The sequence below is a fragment of the Musa acuminata genome, chromosome BXJ1-8, assembly GCF_036884655.1.
Source record: "Musa acuminata AAA Group cultivar baxijiao chromosome BXJ1-8, Cavendish_Baxijiao_AAA, whole genome shotgun sequence".
Lineage (NCBI taxonomy): Eukaryota > Viridiplantae > Streptophyta > Magnoliopsida > Zingiberales > Musaceae > Musa > Musa acuminata.
The window spans coordinates 39,805,650-39,820,362 of record NC_088334.1 but is presented as its reverse complement, the minus strand read 5'-3'; the positions used below and the strand labels follow the sequence as shown (position 1 = coordinate 39,820,362).

General features: G+C 53.8%; 25 non-coding genes across 25 annotated transcripts; all 25 read right to left on the bottom strand.

The window, feature by feature from the left end:
- Window positions 1-434: 434 nt before the first annotated feature.
- On the bottom strand, window positions 435-553 carry LOC135590781 (5S ribosomal RNA). The gene has a single exon (XR_010478187.1). It is a non-coding gene; the product is annotated as a 5S ribosomal RNA (ribosomal RNA).
- Window positions 554-1,097: 544 nt separating this feature from the next.
- On the bottom strand, window positions 1,098-1,216 carry LOC135591933 (5S ribosomal RNA). The gene has a single exon (XR_010478699.1). It is a non-coding gene; the product is annotated as a 5S ribosomal RNA (ribosomal RNA).
- A 544-nt stretch (window positions 1,217-1,760) lies between these two features.
- On the bottom strand, window positions 1,761-1,879 carry LOC135591932 (5S ribosomal RNA). The gene has a single exon (XR_010478697.1). It is a non-coding gene; the product is annotated as a 5S ribosomal RNA (ribosomal RNA).
- A 544-nt stretch (window positions 1,880-2,423) lies between these two features.
- LOC135592032 (5S ribosomal RNA) lies at window positions 2,424-2,542 on the bottom strand. The gene has a single exon (XR_010478798.1). It is a non-coding gene; the product is annotated as a 5S ribosomal RNA (ribosomal RNA).
- A 117-nt stretch (window positions 2,543-2,659) lies between these two features.
- On the bottom strand, window positions 2,660-2,778 carry LOC135592042 (5S ribosomal RNA). The gene has a single exon (XR_010478807.1). It is a non-coding gene; the product is annotated as a 5S ribosomal RNA (ribosomal RNA).
- A 544-nt stretch (window positions 2,779-3,322) lies between these two features.
- On the bottom strand, window positions 3,323-3,441 carry LOC135590377 (5S ribosomal RNA). The gene has a single exon (XR_010477784.1). It is a non-coding gene; the product is annotated as a 5S ribosomal RNA (ribosomal RNA).
- A 544-nt stretch (window positions 3,442-3,985) lies between these two features.
- LOC135592086 (5S ribosomal RNA) lies at window positions 3,986-4,104 on the bottom strand. The gene has a single exon (XR_010478851.1). It is a non-coding gene; the product is annotated as a 5S ribosomal RNA (ribosomal RNA).
- A 544-nt stretch (window positions 4,105-4,648) lies between these two features.
- On the bottom strand, window positions 4,649-4,767 carry LOC135589772 (5S ribosomal RNA). Its single transcript, XR_010477178.1, has one exon. It is a non-coding gene; the product is annotated as a 5S ribosomal RNA (ribosomal RNA).
- A 544-nt stretch (window positions 4,768-5,311) lies between these two features.
- Window positions 5,312-5,430, bottom strand: LOC135589456 (5S ribosomal RNA). Its single transcript, XR_010476864.1, has one exon. It is a non-coding gene; the product is annotated as a 5S ribosomal RNA (ribosomal RNA).
- A 117-nt stretch (window positions 5,431-5,547) lies between these two features.
- LOC135592041 (5S ribosomal RNA) lies at window positions 5,548-5,666 on the bottom strand. Its single transcript, XR_010478806.1, has one exon. It is a non-coding gene; the product is annotated as a 5S ribosomal RNA (ribosomal RNA).
- Window positions 5,667-6,210: 544 nt separating this feature from the next.
- On the bottom strand, window positions 6,211-6,329 carry LOC135590376 (5S ribosomal RNA). The gene has a single exon (XR_010477783.1). It is a non-coding gene; the product is annotated as a 5S ribosomal RNA (ribosomal RNA).
- Window positions 6,330-6,873: 544 nt separating this feature from the next.
- Window positions 6,874-6,992, bottom strand: LOC135589371 (5S ribosomal RNA). The gene has a single exon (XR_010476779.1). It is a non-coding gene; the product is annotated as a 5S ribosomal RNA (ribosomal RNA).
- Window positions 6,993-7,536: 544 nt separating this feature from the next.
- On the bottom strand, window positions 7,537-7,655 carry LOC135592085 (5S ribosomal RNA). The gene has a single exon (XR_010478850.1). It is a non-coding gene; the product is annotated as a 5S ribosomal RNA (ribosomal RNA).
- A 544-nt stretch (window positions 7,656-8,199) lies between these two features.
- On the bottom strand, window positions 8,200-8,318 carry LOC135591931 (5S ribosomal RNA). Its single transcript, XR_010478696.1, has one exon. It is a non-coding gene; the product is annotated as a 5S ribosomal RNA (ribosomal RNA).
- A 544-nt stretch (window positions 8,319-8,862) lies between these two features.
- On the bottom strand, window positions 8,863-8,981 carry LOC135589587 (5S ribosomal RNA). Its single transcript, XR_010476994.1, has one exon. It is a non-coding gene; the product is annotated as a 5S ribosomal RNA (ribosomal RNA).
- Window positions 8,982-9,098: 117 nt separating this feature from the next.
- On the bottom strand, window positions 9,099-9,217 carry LOC135592040 (5S ribosomal RNA). The gene has a single exon (XR_010478805.1). It is a non-coding gene; the product is annotated as a 5S ribosomal RNA (ribosomal RNA).
- Window positions 9,218-9,761: 544 nt separating this feature from the next.
- LOC135590375 (5S ribosomal RNA) lies at window positions 9,762-9,880 on the bottom strand. Its single transcript, XR_010477782.1, has one exon. It is a non-coding gene; the product is annotated as a 5S ribosomal RNA (ribosomal RNA).
- Window positions 9,881-10,424: 544 nt separating this feature from the next.
- Window positions 10,425-10,543, bottom strand: LOC135589457 (5S ribosomal RNA). The gene has a single exon (XR_010476865.1). It is a non-coding gene; the product is annotated as a 5S ribosomal RNA (ribosomal RNA).
- A 544-nt stretch (window positions 10,544-11,087) lies between these two features.
- Window positions 11,088-11,206, bottom strand: LOC135589771 (5S ribosomal RNA). Its single transcript, XR_010477177.1, has one exon. It is a non-coding gene; the product is annotated as a 5S ribosomal RNA (ribosomal RNA).
- A 544-nt stretch (window positions 11,207-11,750) lies between these two features.
- On the bottom strand, window positions 11,751-11,869 carry LOC135591930 (5S ribosomal RNA). Its single transcript, XR_010478695.1, has one exon. It is a non-coding gene; the product is annotated as a 5S ribosomal RNA (ribosomal RNA).
- A 117-nt stretch (window positions 11,870-11,986) lies between these two features.
- Window positions 11,987-12,105, bottom strand: LOC135592038 (5S ribosomal RNA). Its single transcript, XR_010478803.1, has one exon. It is a non-coding gene; the product is annotated as a 5S ribosomal RNA (ribosomal RNA).
- A 544-nt stretch (window positions 12,106-12,649) lies between these two features.
- Window positions 12,650-12,768, bottom strand: LOC135590374 (5S ribosomal RNA). The gene has a single exon (XR_010477781.1). It is a non-coding gene; the product is annotated as a 5S ribosomal RNA (ribosomal RNA).
- A 544-nt stretch (window positions 12,769-13,312) lies between these two features.
- LOC135589369 (5S ribosomal RNA) lies at window positions 13,313-13,431 on the bottom strand. Its single transcript, XR_010476778.1, has one exon. It is a non-coding gene; the product is annotated as a 5S ribosomal RNA (ribosomal RNA).
- Window positions 13,432-13,975: 544 nt separating this feature from the next.
- On the bottom strand, window positions 13,976-14,094 carry LOC135591928 (5S ribosomal RNA). Its single transcript, XR_010478693.1, has one exon. It is a non-coding gene; the product is annotated as a 5S ribosomal RNA (ribosomal RNA).
- A 117-nt stretch (window positions 14,095-14,211) lies between these two features.
- Window positions 14,212-14,330, bottom strand: LOC135589908 (5S ribosomal RNA). The gene has a single exon (XR_010477315.1). It is a non-coding gene; the product is annotated as a 5S ribosomal RNA (ribosomal RNA).
- Window positions 14,331-14,713: the final 383 nt, after the last annotated feature.

Below are 14,713 nucleotides of genomic sequence, written 5' to 3'. Positions count from 1 at the left end.
GATGCCCACGAGGCCGACCGCGTACCGGACACGGCAAGCGCGCGCCGAAACCATCGGGACTTTCTCGAACGAACTCGGAATCGCTATTGCGGCCCCATTCCGGAAAGCTCTCTCCGAGCCCCACGAGACTGACTGCGTAGCGGTCACGGCAAATTCCGAGGCCCAAAACCATCGCCTCGGAGTTCGTCGGGAGAGGTTTTGGCCGCTCGGGGCGCAAAAAGGAGTGCAACACGAGGACTTCCCAGGGGGTCACCCATCCTAGAACCATGTCTGGTCATTGTATGTTTTATGAAGAAATTTTTAGATGATGATTTCATTATTCTCCAGCTATATATATGTTAATGACATATTTATTGTTGGCCATAATGCTGGAAAAATTGAAAAGCTTAAAAGAGAGTTTTAAGTAAGTCTTTTGGCCGCTCGGGGCGCAAAAAGGAGTGCAACACGAGGACGTCCCAGGGGGTCACCCATCCTAGCACTACTCTCGCTCAAGCAGGCTTAACTTCGGAGTTCTGATGGGATCCGGTGCTTTAGTGCTGGTATGATCGCACTCGTTTTGTGTGCGTCGTCCCTCGCCTTTGTGCACGTCGCGGACGGCGCATCGACGACCGGAGCCCCGAAACCTCTCGAACGATCTCGGAATCGCCATTGTCGGATCCCTCCGATGCCCACGAGGCCGACCGCGTACCGGACACGGCAAGCGCGCGCCGAAACCATCGGGACTTTCTCGAACGAACTCGGAATCGCTATTGCGGTCCCATTCCGGAAAGCTCTCTCCGAGCCCCACGAGACTGACTGCGTAGCGGTCACGGCAAATTCCGAGGCCCAAAACCATCGCCTCGGAGGTCGTCGGGAGAGGTTTTGGCCGCTCGGGGCGCAAAAAGGAGTGCAACACGAGGACTTCCCAGGGGGTCACCCATCCTAGAACCATGTCTGGTCATTGTATGTTTTATGAAGAAATTTTTAGATGATGATTTCATTATTCTCCTGCTATATATATGTTAATGACATATTTATTGTTGGCCATAATGCTGGAAAAATTGAAAAGCTTAAAAGAGAGTTTTAAGTAAGTCTTTTGGCCGCTCGGGGCGCAAAAAGGAGTGCAACACGAGGACTTCCCAGGGGGTCACCCATCCTAGTACTACTCTCGCCCAAGCAGGCTTAACTTCGGAGTTCTGATGGGATCCGGTGCTTTAGTGCTGGTATGATCGCACTCGTTTTGTTTGCGTCGTCCCTCGCCTTTGTGCACGTCGCGGACGGCGCATCGACGACCGGAGCCCCGAAACCTCTCGAACGATCTCGGAATCGCCATTGTCGGATCCCTCCGATGCCCACGAGGCCGACCGCGTACCGGACACGGCAAGCGCGCGCCGAAACCATCGGGACTTTCTCGAACGAACTCGGAATCGCTATTGCGGCCCCATTCCGGAAAGCTCTCTCCGAGCCCCACGAGACTGACTGCGTAGCGGTCACAGCAAATTCCGAGGCCCAAAACCATCGCCTCGGAGGTCGACGGGAGAGGTTTTGGCCGCTCGGGGCGCAAAAAGGAGTGCAACACGAAGACTTCCCAGGGGGTCACCCATCCTAGAACCTTGTCTGGTCATTGTATGTTTTATGAAGAAATTTTTAGATGATGATTTCATTATTCTCCTGCTATATATATGTTAATGACATATTTATTGTTGGCCATAATGCTGGAAAAATTGAAAAGCTTAAAAGAGAGTTTTAAGTAAGTCTTTTGGCCGCTCGGGGCGCAAAAAGGAGTGCAACACGAGGACTTCCCAGGGGGTCACCCATCCTAGTACTACTCTCGCCCAAGCAGGCTTAACTTCGGAGTTCTGATGGGATCCGGTGCTTTAGTGCTGGTATGATCGCACTCATTTTGTGTGCGTCGTCCCTCGCCTTTGTGCACGTCGCGGACGGCGCATCGACGACCGGAGCCCCGAAACCTCTCGAACGATCTCGGAATCGCCATTGTCGGATCCCTCCGATGCCCACGAGGCCGACCGCGTACCGGACACGGCAAGCGCGCGCCGAAACCATCGGGACTTTCTCGAACGAACTCGGAATCGCTATTGCGGCCCCATTCCGGAAAGCTCTCTCCGAGCCCCACGAGACTGACTGCGTAGCGGTCACGGCAAATTCCGAGGCCCAAAACCATCGCCTCGGAGGTCGACGGGAGAGGTTTTGGCCGCTCGGGGCGCAAAAAGGAGTGCAACACGAAGACTTCCCAGGGGGTCACCCATCCTAGAACCATGTCTGGTCATTGTATGTTTTATGAAGAAATTTTTAGATGATGATTTCATTATTCTCCTGTTATATATATGTTAATGACATATTTATTGTTGGCCATAATGCTGGAAAAATTGAAAAGCTTAAAAGAGAGTTTTAAGTAAGTCTTTTGGCCGCTCGGGGCGCAAAAAGGAGTGCAACACGAGGACTTCCCAAGGGGTCACCCATCCTAGTACTACTCTCGCCCAAGCAGGCTTAACTTCGGAGTTCTGATGGGATCCGGTGCTTTAGTGCTGGTATGATCGCACTCGTTTTGTGTGCGTCGTCCCTCGCCTATGTGCACGTCGCGGACGGCGCAAATTCCGAGGCCCAAAACCATCGCCTCGGAGTTCGTCGGGAGAGGTTTTGGCCGCTCGGGGCGCAAAAAGGAGTGCAACACGAGGACTTCCCAGGGGGTCACCCATCCTAGTACTACTCTCGCCCAAGCAGGCTTAACTTCGGAGTTCTGATGGGATCCGGTGCTTTAGTGCAGGTATGATCGCACTCGTTTTGTGTGCGTCGTCCCTCGCCTATGTGCACGTCGCGGACGGCGCATCGATGACCGGAGCCCCGAAACCTCTCGAACGATCTCGGAATCGCCATTATCGGATCCCTCCGATGCCCACGAGGCCGACCGCGTACCGGACACGGCAAGCGCGCGCCGAAACCATCGGGACTTTCTCGAACGAACTCGGAATCGCTATTGCGGCCCCATTCCGGAAAGCTCTCTCCGAGCCCCACGAGACTGACTGCGTAGCGGTCACGGCAAATTCCGAGGCCCAACACCATCGCCACGGAGTTCGTCGGGAGAGGTTTTGGCCGCTCGGGGCGCAAAAAGGAGTGCAACACGAGGACTTCCCAGGGGGTCACCCATCCTAGAACCATGTCTGGTCATTGTATGTTTTATGAAGAAATTTTTAGATGATGATTTCATTATTCTCCAGCTATATATATGTTAATGACATATTTATTGTTGGCCATAATGCTGGAAAAATTGAAAAGCTTAAAAGAGAGTTTTAAGTAAGTCTTTTGGCCGCTCGGGGCGCAAAAAGGAGTGCAACACGAGGACGTCCCAGGGGGTCACCCATCCTAGCACTACTCTCGCCCAAGCAGGCTTAACTTCGGAGTTCTGATGGGATCCGGTGCTTTAGTGCTGGTATGATCGCACTCGTTTTGTGTGCGTCGTCCCTCGCCTTTGTGCACGTCGCGGACGGCGCATCGACGACCGGAGCCCCGAAACCTCTCGAACGATCTCGGAATCGCCATTGTCGGATCCCTCCGATGCCCACGAGGCCGACCGCGTACCGGACACGGCAAGCGCGCGCCGAAACCATCGGGACTTTCTCGAACGAACTCGGAATCGCTATTGCGGCCCCATTCCGGAAAGCTCTCTCCGAGCCCCACGAGACTGACTGCGTAGCGGTCACGGCAAATTCCGAGGCCCAAAACCATCGCCTCGGAGGTCGTCGGGAGAGGTTTTGGCCGCTCGGGGCGCAAAAAGGAGTGCAACACGAGGACTTCCCAGGGGGTCACCCATCCTAGAACCATGTCTGGTCATTGTATGTTTTATGAAGAAATTTTTAGATGATGATTTCATTATTCTCCTGCTATATATATGTTAATGACATATTTATTGTTGGCCATAATGCTGGAAAAATTGAAAAGCTTAAAAGAGAGTTTTTAGTAAGTCTTTTGGCCGCTCGGGGCGCAAAAAGGAGTGCAACACGAGGACTTCCCAGGGGGTCACCCATCCTAGTACTACTCTCGCCCAAGCAGGTTTAACTTCGGAGTTCTGATGGGATCCGGTGCTTTAGTGCTGGTATGATCGCACTCGTTTTGTGTGCGTCGTCCCTCGCCTTTGTGCACGTCGCGGACGGCGCATCGACGACCGGAGCCCCGAAACCTCTCGAACGATCTCGGAATCGCCATTGTCGGATCCCTCCGATGCCCACGAGGCCGACCGCGTACCGGACACGGCAAGCGCGCGCCGAAACCATCGGGACTTTCTCGAACGAACTCGGAATCGCTATTGCGGCCCCATTCCGGAAAGCTCTCTCCGAGCCCCACGAGACTGACTGCGTAGCGGTCACGGCAAATTCCGAGGCCCAAAACCATCGCCTCGGAGGTCGACGGGAGAGGTTTTGGCCGCTCGGGGCGCAAAAAGGAGTGCAACACGAAGACATCCCAGGGGGTCACCCATCCTAGAACCTTGTCTGGTCATTGTATGTTTTATGAAGAAATTTTTAGATGATGATTTCATTATTCTCCTGCTATATATATGTTAATGACATATTTATTGTTGGCCATAATGCTGGAAAAATTGAAAAGCTTAAAAGAGAGTTTTAAGTAAGTCTTTTGGCCGCTCGGGGCGCAAAAAGGAGTGCAACACGAGGACGTCCCAGGGGGTCACCCATCCTAGTACTACTCTCGCCCAAGCAGGCTTAACTTCGGAGTTCTGATGGGATCCGGTGCTTTAGTGCTGGTATGATCGCACTCATTTTGTGTGCGTCGTCCCTCGCCTTTGTGCACGTCGCGGACGGCGCATCGACGACCGGAGCCCCGAAACCTCTCGAACGATCTCGGAATCGCCATTGTCGGATCCCTCCGATGCCCACGAGGCCGACCGCGTACCGGACACGGCTAGCGCGCGCCGAAACCATCGGGACTTTCTCGAACGAACTCGGAATCGCTATTGCGGCCCCATTCCGGAAAGCTCTCTCCGAGCCCCACGAGACTGACTGCGTAGCGGTCATGGCAAATTCCGAGGCCCAAAACCATCGCCTCGGAGGTCGACGGGAGAGGTTTTGGCCGCTCGGGGCGCAAAAAGGAGTGCAACACGAAGACTTCCCAGGGGGTCACCCATCCTAGAACCATGTCTGGTCATTGTATGTTTTATGAAGAAATTTTTAGATGATGATTTCATTATTCTCCTGTTATATATATGTTAATGACATATTTATTGTTGGCCATAATGCTGGAAAAATTGAAAAGCTTAAAAGAGAGTTTTAAGTAAGTCTTTTGGCCGCTCGGGGCGCAAAAAGGAGTGTAACACGAGGACTTCCCAGGGGGTCACCCATCCTAGTACTACTCTCGCCCAAGCAAGCTTAACTTCGGAGTTCTGATGGGATCCGGTGCTTTAGTGCTGGTATGATCGCACTCGTTTTGTGTGCGTCGTCCCTCGCCTATGTGCACGTCGCGGACGGCGCAAATTCCGAGGCCCAAAACCATCGCCTCGGAGTTCGTCGGGAGAGGTTTTGGCCGCTCGGGGCGCAAAAAGGAGTGCAACACGAGGACTTCCCAGGGGGTCACCCATCCTAGTACTACTCTCGCCCAAGCAGGCTTAACTTCGGAGTTCTGATGGGATCCGGTGCTTTAGTGCAGGTATGATCGCACTCGTTTTGTGTGCGTCGTCCCTCGCCTATGTGCACGTCGCGGACGGCGCATCGATGACCGGAGCCCCGAAACCTCTCGAACGATCTCGGAATCGCCATTGTCGGATCCCTCCGATGCCCACGAGGCCGACCGCGTACCGGACACGGCAAGCGCGCGCCGAAACCATCGGGACTTTCTCGAACGAACTCGGAATCGCTATTGCGGCCCCATTCCGGAAAGCTCTCTCCGAGCCCCACGAGACTGACTGCGTAGCGGTCACGGCAAATTCCGAGGCCCAAAACCATCGCCACGGAGTTCGTCGGGAGAGGTTTTGGCCGCTCGGGGCGCAAAAAGGAGTGCAACACGAGGACTTCCCAGGGGGTCACCCATCCTAGAACCATGTCTGGTCATTGTATGTTTTATGAAGAAATTTTTAGATGATGATTTCATTATTCTCCAGCTATATATATGTTAATGACATATTTATTGTTGGCCATAATGCTGGAAAAATTGAAAAGCTTAAAAGAGAGTTTTAAGTAAGTCTTTTGGCCGCTCGGGGCGCAAAAAGGAGTGCAACACGAGGACGTCCCAGGGGGTCACCCATCCTAGCACTACTCTCGCCCAAGCAGGCTTAACTTCGGAGTTCTGATGGGATCCGGTGCTTTAGTGCTGGTATGATCGCACTCGTTTTGTGTGCGTCGTCCCTCGCCTTTGTGCACGTCGCGGACGGCGCATCGACGACCGGAGCCCCGAAACCTCTCGAACGATCTCGGAATCGCCATTGTCGGATCCCTCCGATGCCCACGAGGCCGACCGCGTACCGGACACGGCAAGCGCGCGCCGAAACCATCGGGACTTTCTCGAACGAACTCGGAATCGCTATTGCGGCCCCATTCCGGAAAGCTCTCTCCGAGCCCCACGAGACTGACTGCGTAGCGGTCACGGCAAATTCCGAGGCCCAAAACCATCGCCTCGGAGGTCGACGGGAGAGGTTTTGGCCGCTCGGGGCGCAAAAAGGAGTGCAACACGAGGACTTCCCAGGGGGTCACCCATCCTAGAACCATGTCTGGTCATTGTATGTTTTATGAAGAAATTTTTAGATGATGATTTCATTATTCTCCTGCTATATATATGTTAATGACATATTTATTGTTAGCCATAATGCTGGAAAAATTGAAAAGCTTAAAAGAGAGTTTTAAGTAAGTCTTTTGGCCGCTCGGGGCGCAAAAAGGAGTGCAACACGAGGACTTCCAAGGGGGTCACCCATCCTAGTACTACTCTCGCCCAAGCAGGCTTAACTTCGGAGTTCTGATGGGATCCGGTGCTTTAGTGCTGGTATGATCGCACTCGTTTTGTGTGCGTCGTCCCTCGCCTTTGTGCACGTCGCGGACGGCGCATCGACGACCGGAGCCCCGAAACCTCTCGAACGATCTCGGAATCGCCATTGTCGGATCCCTCCGATGCCCACGAGGCCGACCGCGTACCGGACACGGCAAGCGCGCGCCGAAACCATCGGGACTTTCTCGAACGAACTCGGAATCGCTATTGCGGCCCCATTCCGGAAAGCTCTCTCCGAGCCCCACGAGACTGAATGCGTAGCGGTCACGGCAAATTCCGAGGCCCAAAACCATCGCCTCGGAGGTCGTCGGGAGAGGTTTTGGCCGCTCGGGGCGCAAAAAGGAGTGCAACACGAAGACTTCCCAGGGGGTCACCCATCCTAGAACCTTGTCTGGTCATTGTATGTTTTATGAAGAAATTTTTAGATGATGATTTCATTATTCTCCTGCTATATATATGTTAATGACATATTTATTGTTGGCCATAATGCTGGAAAAATTGAAAAGCTTAAAAGAGAGTTTTAAGTAAGTCTTTTGGCCGCTCGGGGCGCAAAAAGGAGTGCAACACGAGGACTTCCCATGGGGTCACCCATCCTAGTACTACTCTCGCCCAAGCAGGCTTAACTTCGGAGTTCTGATGGGATCCGGTGCTTTAGTGCAGGTATGATCGCACTCGTTTTGTGTGCGTCGTCCCTCGCCTATGTGCACGTCGCGGACGGCGCATCGATGACCGGAGCGCCGAAACCTCTCGAACGATCTCGGAATCGCCATTGTCGGATCCCTCCGATGCCCACGAGGCCGACCGCGTACCGGACACGGCAAGCGCGCGCCGAAACCATCGGGACTTTCTCGAACGAACTCGGAATCGCTATTGCGGCCCCATTCCGGAAAGCTCTCTCCGAGCCCCACGAGACTGACTGCGTAGCGGTCACGGCAAATTCCGAGGCCCAAAACCATCGCCTCGGAGGTCGACGGGAGAGGTTTTGGCCGCTCGGGGCGCAAAAAGGAGTGCAACACGAAGACTTCCCAGGGGGTCACCCATCCTAGAACCTTGTCTGGTCATTGTATGTTTTATGAAGAAATTTTTAGATGATGATTTCATTATTCTCCTACTATATATATGTTAATGACATATTTATTGTTGGCCATAATGCTGGAAAAATTGAAAAGCTTAAAAGAGAGTTTTAAGTAAGTCTTTTGGCCGCTCGGGGCGCAAAAAGGAGTGCAACACGAGGACTTCCCAGGGGGTCACCCATCCTAGTACTACTCTCGCCCAAGCAGGCTTAACTTCGGAGTTCTGATGGGATCCGGTGCTTTAGTGCTGGTATGATCGCACTCATTTTGTGTGCGTCGTCCCTCGCCTTTGTGCACGTCGCGGACGGCGCATCGACGACCGGAGCCCCGAAACCTCTCGAACGATCTCGGAATCGCCATTGTCGGATCCCTCCGATGCCCACGAGGCCGACCGCGTACCGGACACGGCAAGCGCGCGCCGAAACCATCGGGACTTTCTCGAACGAACTCGGAATCGCTATTGCGGCCCCATTCCGGAAAGCTCTCTCCGAGCCCCACGAGACTGACTGCGTAGCGGTCACGGCAAATTCCGAGGCCCAAAACCATCGCCTCGGAGGTCGACGGGAGAGGTTTTGGCCGCTCGGGGCGCAAAAAGGAGTGCAACACGAAGACTTCCCAGGGGGTCACCCATCCTAGAACCATGTCTGGTCATTGTATGTTTTATGAAGAAATTTTTAGATGATGATTTCATTATTCTCCTGTTATATATATGTTAATGACATATTTATTGTTGGCCATAATGCTGGAAAAATTGAAAAGCTTAAAAGAGAGTTTTAAGTAAGTCTTTTGGCCGCTCGGGGCGCAAAAAGGAGTGCAACACGAGGACTTCCCAAGGGGTCACCCATCCTAGTACTACTCTCGCCCAAGCAGGCTTAACTTCGGAGTTCTGATGGGATCCGATGCTTTAGTGCTGGTATGATCGCACTCGTTTTGTGTGCGTCGTCCCTCGCCTATGTGCACGTCGCGGACGGCGCAAATTCCGAGGCCCAAAACCATCGCCTCGGAGTTCGTCGGGAGAGGTTTTGGCCGCTCGGGGCGCAAAAAGGAGTGCAACACGAGGACTTCCCAGGGGGTCACCCATCCTAGTACTACTCTCGCCCAAGCAGGCTTAACTTCGGAGTTCTGATGGGATCCGGTGCTTTAGTGCAGGTATGATCGCACTCGTTTTGTGTGCGTCGTCCCTCGCCTATGTGCACGTCGCGGACGGCGCATCGATGACCGGAGCCCCGAAACCTCTCGAACGATCTCGGAATCGCCATTGTCGGATCCCTCCGATGCCCACGAGGCCGACCGCGTACCGGACACGGCAAGCGCGCGCCGAAACCATCGGGACTTTCTCGAACGAACTCGGAATCGCTATTGCGGCCCCATTCCGGAAAGCTCTCTCCGAGCCCCACGAGACTGACTGCGTAGCGGTCACGGCAAATTCCGAGGCCCAACACCATCGCCACGGAGTTCGTCGGGAGAGGTTTTGGCCGCTCGGGGCGCAAAAAGGAGTGCAACACGAGGACTTCCCAGGGGGTCACCCATCCTAGAACCATGTCTGGTCATTGTATGTTTTATGAAGAAATTTTTAGATGATGATTTCATTATTCTCCAGCTATATATATGTTAATGACATATTTATTGTTGGCCATAATGCTGGAAAAATTGAAAAGCTTAAAAGAGAGTTTTAAGTAAGTCTTTTGGCCGCTCGGGGCGCAAAAAGGAGTGCAACACGAGGACGTCCCAGGGGGTCACCCATCCTAGCACTACTCTCGCCCAAGCAGGCTTAACTTCGGAGTTCTGATGGGATCCGGTGCTTTAGTGCTGGTATGATCGCACTCGTTTTGTGTGCGTCGTCCCTCGCCTTTGTGCACGTCGCGGACGGCGCATCGACGACCGGAGCCCCGAAACCTCTCGAACGATCTCGGAATCGCCATTGTCGGATCCCTCCGATGCCCACGAGGCCGACCGCGTACCGGACACGGCAAGCGCGCGCCGAAACCATCGGGACTTTCTCGAACGAACTCGGAATCGCTATTGCGGCCCCATTCCGAAAAGCTCTCTCCGAGCCCCACGAGACTGACTGCGTAGCGGTCACGGCAAATTCCGAGGCCCAAAACCATCGCCTCGGAGGTCGTCGGGAGAGGTTTTGGCCGCTCGGGGCGCAAAAAGGAGTGCAACACGAGGACTTCCCAGGGGGTCACCCATCCTAGAACCATGTCTGGTCATTGTATGTTTTATGAAGAAATTTTTAGATGATGATTTCATTATTCTCCTGCTATATATATGTTAATGACATATTTATTGTTGGCCATAATGCTGGAAAAATTGAAAAGCTTAAAAGAGAGTTTTTAGTAAGTCTTTTGGCCGCTCGGGGCGCAAAAAGGAGTGCAACACGAGGACTTCCCAGGGGGTCACCCATCCTAGTACTACTCTCGCCCAAGCAGGCTTAACTTCGGAGTTCTGATGGGATCCGGTGCTTTAGTGCTGGTAGGATCGCACTCGTTTTGTGTGCGTCGTCCCTCGCCTTTGTGCACGTCGCGGACGGCGCATCGACGACCGGAGCCCCGAAACCTCTCGAACGATCTCGGAATCGCCATTGTCGGATCCCTCCGATGCCCACGAGGCCGACCGCGTACCGGACACGGCAAGCGCGCGCCGAAACCATCGGGACTTTCTCGAACGAACTCGGAATCGCTATTGCGGCCCCATTCCGGAAAGCTCTCTCCGAGCCCCACGAGACTGACTGCTTAGCGGTCACGGCAAATTCCGAGGCCCAAAACCATCGCCTCGGAGGTCGACGGGAGAGGTTTTGGCCGCTCGGGGCGCAAAAAGGAGTGCAACACGAAGACTTCCCAGGGGGTCACCCATCCTAGAACCTTGTCTGGTCATTGTATGTTTTATGAAGAAATTTTTAGATGATGATTTCATTATTCTCCTGCTATATATATGTTAATGACATATTTATTGTTGGCCATAATGCTGGAAAAATTGAAAAGCTTAAAAGAGAGTTTTAAGTAAGTCTTTTGGCCGCTCGGGGCGCAAAAAGGAGTGCAACACGAGGACGTCCCAGGGGGTCACCCATCCTAGTACTACTCTCGCCCAAGCAGGCTTAACTTCGGAGTTCTGATGGGATCCGGTGCTTTAGTGCTGGTATGATCGCACTCATTTTGTGTGCGTCGTCCCTCGCCTTTGTGCACGTCGCGGACGGCGCATCGACGACCGGAGCCCCGAAACCTCTCGAACGATCTCGGAATCGCCATTGTCGGATCCCTCCGATGCCCACGAGGCCGACCGCGTACCGGACACGGCTAGCGCGCGCCGAAACCATCGGGACTTTCTCGAACGAACTCGGAATCGCTATTGCGGCCCCATTCCGGAAAGCTCTCTCCGAGCCCCACGAGACTGACTGCGTAGCGGTCATGGCAAATTCCGAGGCCCAAAACCATCGCCTCGGAGGTCGACGGGAGAGGTTTTGGCCGCTCGGGGCGCAAAAAGGAGTGCAACACGAAGACTTCCCAGGGGGTCACCCATCCTAGAACCATGTCTGGTCATTGTATGTTTTATGAAGAAATTTTTAGATGATGATTTCATTATTCTCCTGTTATATATATGTTAATGACATATTTATTGTTGGCCATAATGCTGGAAAAATTGAAAAGCTTAAAAGAGAGTTTTAAGTAAGTCTTTTGGCCGCTCGGGGCGCAAAAAGGAGTGCAACACGAGGACTTCCCAGGGGGTCACCCATCCTAGTACTACTCTCGCCCAAGCAGGCTTAACTTCGGAGTTCTGATGGGATCCGGTGCTTTAGTGCTGGTATGATCGCACTCGTTTTGTGTGCGTCGTCCCTCGCCTATGTGCACGTCGCGGACGGCGCAAATTCCGAGGCCCAAAACCATCGCCTCGGAGTTCGTCGGGAGAGGTTTTGGCCGCTCGGGGCGCAAAAAGGAGTGCAACACGAGGACTTCCCAGGGGGTCACCCATCCTAGTACTACTCTCGCCCAAGCAGGCTTAACTTCGGAGTTCTGATGGGATCCGGTGCTTTAGTGCAGGTATGATCGCACTCGTTTTGTGTGCGTCGTCCCTCGCCTATGTGCACGTCGCGGACGGCGCATCGATGACCGGAGCCCCGAAACCTCTCGAACGATCTCGGAATCGCCATTGTCGGATCCCTCCGATGCCCACGAGGCCGACCGCGTACCGGACACGGCAAGCGCGCGCCGAAACCATCGGGACTTTCTCGAACGAACTCGGAATCGCTATTGCGGCCCCATTCCGGAAAGCTCTCTCCGAGCCCCACGAGACTGACTGCGTAGCGGTCACGGCAAATTCCGAGGCCCAAAACCATCGCCACGGAGTTCGTCGGGAGAGGTTTTGGCCGCTCGGGGCGCAAAAAGGAGTGCAACACGAGGACTTCCCAGGGGGTCACCCATCCTAGAACCATGTCTGGTCATTGTATGTTTTATGAAGAAATTTTTAGATGATGATTTCATTATTCTCCAGCTATATATATGTTAATGACATATTTATTGTTGGCCATAATGCTGGAAAAATTGAAAAGCTTAAAAGAGAGTTTTAAGTAAGTCTTTTGGCCGCTCGGGGCGCAAAAAGGAGTGCAACACGAGGACGTCCCAGGGGGTCACCCATCCTAGCACTACTCTCGCCCAAGCAGGCTTAACTTCGGAGTTCTGATGGGATCCGGTGCTTTAGTGCTGGTATGATCGCACTCGTTTTGTGTGCGTCGTCCCTCGCCTTTGTGCACGTCGCGGACGGCGCATCGACGACCGGAGCCCCGAAACCTCTCGAACGATCTCGGAATCGCCATTGTCGGATCCCTCCGATGCCCACGAGGCCGACCGCGTACCGGACACGGCAAGCGCGCGCCGAAACCATCGGGACTTTCTCGAACGAACTCGGAATCGCTATTGCGGCCCCATTCCGGAAAGCTCTCTCCGAGCCCCACGAGACTGACTGCGTAGCGGTCACGGCAAATTCCGAGGCCCAAAACCATCGCCTCGGAGGTCGACGGGAGAGGTTTTGGCCGCTCGGGGCGCAAAAAGGAGTGCAACACGAGGACTTCCCAGGGGGTCACCCATCCTAGAACCATGTCTGGTCATTGTATGTTTTATGAAGAAATTTTTAGATGATGATTTCATTATTCTCCTGCTATATATATGTTAATGACATATTTATTGTTAGCCATAATGCTGGAAAAATTGAAAAGCTTAAAAGAGAGTTTTAAGTAAGTCTTTTGGCCGCTCGGGGCGCAAAAAGGAGTGCAACACGAGGACTTCCAAGGGGGTCACCCATCCTAGTACTACTCTCGCCCAAGCAGGCTTAACTTCGGAGTTCTGATGGGATCCGGTGCTTTAGTGCTGGTATGATCGCACTCGTTTTGTGTGCGTCGTCCCTCGCCTTTGTGCACGTCGCGGACGGCGCATCGACGACCGGAGCCCCGAAACCTCTCGAACGATCTCGGAATCGCCATTGTCGGATCCCTCCGATGCCCACGAGGCCGACCGCGTACCGGACACGGCAAGCGCGCGCCGAAACCATCGGGACTTTCTCGAACGAACTCGGAATCGCTATTGCGGCCCCATTCCGGAAAGCTCTCTCCGAGCCCCACGAGACTGACTGCGTAGCGGTCACGGCAAATTCGGAGGCCCAAAACCATCGCCTCGGAGGTCGACGGGAGAGGTTTTGGCCGCTCGGGGCGCAAAAAGGAGTGCAACACGAAGACTTCCCAGGGGGTCACCCATCCTAGAACCTTGTCTGGTCATTGTATGTTTTATGAAGAAATTTTTAGATGATGATTTCATTATTCTCCTGCTATATATATGTTAATGACATATTTATTGTTGGCCATAATGCTGGAAAAATCGAAAAGCTTAAAAGAGAGTTTTAAGTAAGTCTTTTGGCCGCTCGGGGCGCAAAAAGGAGTGCAACACGAGGACTTCCCAGGGGGTCACCCATCCTAGTACTACTCTCGCCCAAGCAGGCTTAACTTCGGAGTTCTGATGGGATCCGGTGCTTTAGTGCTGGTATGATCGCACTCATTTTGTGTGCGTCGTCCCTCGCCTTTGTGCACGTCGCGGACGGCGCAAATTCCGAGGCTCAAAACCATCGCCTCGGAGTTCGTCGGGAGAGGTTTTGGCCGCTCGGGGCGCAAAAAGGAGTGCAACACGATGACTTCCCAGGGGGTCACCCATCCTAGTACTACTCTCGCCCAAGCAGGCTTAACTTCGGAGTTCTGATGGGATCCGGTGCTTTAGTGCAGGTATGATCGCACTCGTTTTGTGTGCGTCGTCCCTCGCCTATGTGCACGTCGCGGACGGCGCATCGATGACCGGAGCCCCGAAACCTCTCGAACGATCTCGGAATCGCCATTGTCGGATCCCTCCGATGCCCACGAGGCCGACCGCGTACCGGACACGGCAAGCGCGCGCCGAAACCATCGGGACTTTCTCGAACGAACTCGGAATCGCTATTGCGGCCCCATTCCGGAAAGCTCTCTCCGAGCCCCACGAGACTGACTGCGTAGCGGTCACGGCAAATTCCGAGGCCCAAAACCATCGCCACGGAGTTCGTCGGGAGAGGTTTTGGCCGCTCGGGGCGCAAAAAGGAGTGCAACACGAGGACTTCCCAGGGGGTCACCCATCCTAGAACCATGTCTG